The sequence below is a fragment of the Hydra viridissima genome, unplaced genomic scaffold (assembly GCF_058129835.1).
Source record: "Hydra viridissima isolate aposymbiotic clone 2 unplaced genomic scaffold, HvirCarnegie_v1 scaffold_7, whole genome shotgun sequence".
Lineage (NCBI taxonomy): Eukaryota > Metazoa > Cnidaria > Hydrozoa > Anthoathecata > Hydridae > Hydra > Hydra viridissima.
The window spans coordinates 9,290,569-9,295,234 of NW_028324306.1; positions in this window are offsets into that span (position 1 = coordinate 9,290,569).

Genomic DNA, 4,666 nt, shown 5'->3' on the forward strand with positions numbered 1-4,666 from the left:
TAATCACAGAATTGACATTACAAGCAAATTCTAAGCATTTCTGTGCATTTGTCGCAAAAATCGGTACTTACCACTGAATTGCTTGATGCCCTTGGGCATTTTTTTGCTCAGCCTGACAGGATACAACAAAATATGGCCAAGGGATCCAATGGGAGTCGGTGAAAGCCTCGAATTTGGCCACATTTGGCCCAAATTTCGACGTTTTCTATGGAAATTGAGCCAAAAACGGGGTTTTGTCGCCAAATCCGGTACTTGCCAGCCTCTCTGTTGATTGTCTTTGTCATTTTCGTGCTCAGCCTGACAGGATACAACAAAATAGGGCCAAGGGATCCAAGAGGAGTCGGTGAAAGCCTCGAATTTGGCCACATTTGGCCCAAATTTCGACGTTTTCTATGGAAATTGAGCCAAAAACGGGGTTTTGTCGCCAAATCCGGTACTTGCCAGCCTCTCTGTTAATTGTCTTTGTCATTTTCGTGCTCAGCCTGATAGGTTACAACAGAATATGTCCAAAGGCTCCAAGAAATCTCGGTGAAAGGCTCCAATTTGACGAAATAATCACAGAATTGACATTACAAGCAAATTCTAAGCATTTCTGTGCATTTGTCGCAAAAATCGGTACTTACCACTGAATTGCTTGATGCCCTTGGGCATTTTTTTTGCTCAGCCTGACAGGATACAACAAAATATGGCCAAGGGATCCAATGGGAGTCGGTGAAAGCCTCGAATTTGGCCACATTTGGCCCAAATTTCGACGTTTTCTATGGAAATTGAGCCAAAAACGGGGTTTTGTCCCCAAATCCGGTACTTGCCAGCCTCTCTGTTGATTGTCTTTGTCATTTTCGTGCTCAGCCTGACAGGATACAACAAAATAGGGCCAAGGGATCCAAGAGGAGTCGGTGAAAGCCTCGAATTTGGCTACATTTGGCCCAAATTTCGACGTTTTGTATGGAAATTGAGCCAAAAACGGGGTTTTGTCGCCAAATCCGGTACTTGCCAGCCTCTCTGTTGATTGTCTTTGTCATTTTCGTGCTCAGCCTGATAGGTTACAACAGAATATGTCCAAAGGCTCCAAGAAATCTCGGTGAAAGGCTCCAATTTGACGAAATAATCACAGAATTGACATTACAAGCAAATTCTAAGCATTTCTGTGCATTTGTCGCAAAAATCGGTACTTACCACTGAATTGCTTGATGCCCTTGGGCATTTTTTTGCTCAGCCTGACAGGATACAACAAAATATGGCCAAGGGATCCAATGGGAGTCGGTGAAAGCCTCGAATTTGGCCACATTTGGCCCAAATTTCGACGTTTTCTATGGAAATTGAGCCAAAAACGGGGTTTTGTCGCCAAATCCGGTACTTGCCAGCCTCTCTGTTGATTGTCTTTGTCATTTTCGTGCTCAGCCTGACAGGATACAACAAAATAGGGCCAAGGGATCCAAGAGGAGTCGGTGAAAGCCTCGACTTTGGCCACATTTGGCCCAAATTTCGACGTTTTCTATGGAAATTGAGCCAAAAACGGGGTTTTGTCGCCAAATCCGGTACTTGCCAGCCTCTCTGTTGATTGTCTTTGTCATTTTCGTGCTCAGCCTGATAGGTTACAACAGAATATGTCCAAAGGCTCCAAGAAATCTCGGTGAAAGGCTCCAATTTGACGAAATAATCACAGAATTGACATTACAAGCAAATTCTAAGCATTTCTGTGCATTTGTCGCAAAAATCGGTACTTACCACTGAATTGCTTGATGCCCTTGGGCATTTTTTTTGCTCAGCCTGACAGGATACAACAAAATATGGCCAAGGGATCCAATGGGAGTCGGTGAAAGCTTCGAATTTGGCCACATTTGGCCCAAATTTCGACGTTTTCTATGGAAATTGAGCCAAAAACGGGGTTTTGTCCCCAAATCCGGTACTTGCCAGCCTCTCTGTTGATTGTCTTTGTCATTTTCGTGCTCAGCCTGACAGGATACAACAAAATAGGGCCAAGGGATCCAAGAGGAGTCGGTGAAAGCCTCGAATTTGGCCACATTTGGCCCAAATTTCGACGTTTTGTATGGAAATTGAGCCAAAAACGGGGTTTTGTCGCCAAATCCGGTACTTGCCAGCCTCTCTGTTGATTGTCTTTGTCATTTTCGTGCTCAGCCTGATAGGTTACAACAGAATATGTCCAAAGGCTCCAAGAAATCTCGGTGAAAGGCTCCAATTTGACGAAATAATCACAGAATTGACATTACAAGCAAATTCTAAGCATTTCTGTGCATTTGTCGCAAAAATCGGTACTTACCACTGAATTGCTTGATGCCCTTGGGCATTTTTTTGCTCAGCCTGACAGGATACAACAAAATATGGCCAAGGGATCCAATGGGAGTCGGTGAAAGCCTCGAATTTGGCCACATTTGGCCCAAATTTCGACGTTTTCTATGGAAATTGAGCCAAAAACGGGGTTTTGTCGCCAAATCCGGTACTTGCCAGCCTCTCTGTTGATTGTCTTTGTCATTTTCGTGCTCAGCCTGACAGGATACAACAAAATAGGGCCAAGGGATCCAAGAGGAGTCGGTGAAAGCCTCGAATTTGGCCACATTTGGCCCAAATTTCGACGTTTTCTATGGAAATTGAGCCAAAAACGGGGTTTTGTCGCCAAATCCGGTACTTGCCAGCCTCTCTGTTGATTGTCTTTGTCATTTTCGTGCTCAGCCTGATAGGTTACAACAGAATATGTCCAAAGGCTCCAAGAAATCTCGGTGAAAGGCTCCAATTTGACGAAATAATCACAGAATTGACATTACAAGCAAATTCTAAGCATTTCTGTGCATTTGTCGCAAAAATCGGTACTTACCACTGAATTGCTTGATGCCCTTGGGCATTTTTTTTGCTCAGCCTGACAGGATACAACAAAATATGGCCAAGGGATCCAATGGGAGTCGGTGAAAGCTTCGAATTTGGCCACATTTGGCCCAAATTTCGACGTTTTCTATGGAAATTGAGCCAAAAACGGGGTTTTGTCGCCAAATCCGGTACTTGCCAGCCTCTCTGTTGATTGTCTTTGTCATTTTCGTGCTCAGCCTGACAGGATACAACAAAATAGGGCCAAGGGATCCAAGAGGAGTCGGTGAAAGCCTCGAATTTGGCCACATTTGGCCCAAATTTCGACGTTTTGTATGGAAATTGAGTAAAAAACGGGGTTTTGTCGCCAAATCCGGTACTTGCCAGCCTCTCTGTTGATTGTCTTTGTCATTTTCGTGCTCAGCCTGATAGGTTACAACAGAATATGTCCAAAGGCTCCAAGAAATCTCGGTGAAAGGCTCCAATTTGACGAAATAATCACAGAATTGACATTACAAGCAAATTCTAAGCATTTCTGTGCATTTGTCGCAAAAATCGGTACTTACCACTGAATTGCTTGATGCCCTTGGGCATTTTTTTGCTCAGCCTGACAGGATACAACAAAATATGGCCAAGGGATCCAATGGGAGTCGGTGAAAGCCTCGAATTTGGCCACATTTGGCCCAAATTTCGACGTTTTCTATGGAAATTGAGCCAAAAACGGGGTTTTGTCGCCAAATCCGGTACTTGCCAGCCTCTCTGTTGATTGTCTTTGTCATTTTCGTGCTCAGCCTGACAGGATACAACAAAATAGGGCCAAGGGATCCAAGAGGAGTCGGTGAAAGCCTCGAATTTGGCCACATTTGGCCCAAATTTCGACGTTTTCTATGGAAATTGAGCCAAAAACGGGGTTTTGTCGCCAAATCCGGTACTTGCCAGCCTCTCTGTTGATTGTCTTTGTCATTTTCGTGCTCAGCCTGATAGGTTACAACAGAATATGTCCAAAGGCTCCAAGAAATCTCGGTGAAAGGCTCCAATTTGACGAAATAATCACAGAATTGACATTACAAGCAAATTCTAAGCATTTCTGTGCATTTGTCGCAAAAATCGGTACTTACCACTGAATTGCTTGATGCCCTTGGGCATTTTTTTGCTCAGCCTGACAGGATACAACAAAATATGGCCAAGGGATCCAATGGGAGTCGGTGAAAGCCTCGAATTTGGCCACATTTGGCCCAAATTTCGACGTTTTGTATGGAAATTGAGCCAAAAACGGGGTTTTGTCGCCAAATCCGGTACTTGCCAGCCTCTCTGTTGATTGTCTTTGTCATTTTCGTGCTCAGCCTGATAGGTTACAACAGAATATGTCCAAAGGCTCCAAGAAATCTCGGTGAAAGGCTCCAATTTGACGAAATAATCACAGAATTGACATTACAAGCAAATTCTAAGCATTTCTGTGCATTTGTCGCAAAAATCGGTACTTACCACTGAATTGCTTGATGCCCTTGGGCATTATTTTGCTCAGCCTGACAGGATACAACAAAATATGGCCAAGGGATCCAATGGGAGTCGGTGAAAGCCTCGAATTTGGCCACATTTGGCCCAAATTTCGACGTTTTGTATGGAAATTGAGCCAAAAACGGGGTTTTGTCGCCAAATCCGGTACTTGCCAGCCTCTCTGTTGATTGTCTTTGTCATTTTCGTGCTCAGCCTGATAGGTTACAACAGAATATGTGCAAAGGCTCCAAGAAATCTCGGTGAAAGGCTCCAATTTGACGAAATAATCACAGAATTGACATTACAAGCAAATTCTAAGCATTTCTGTGCATTTGTCGCAAAAATCGGT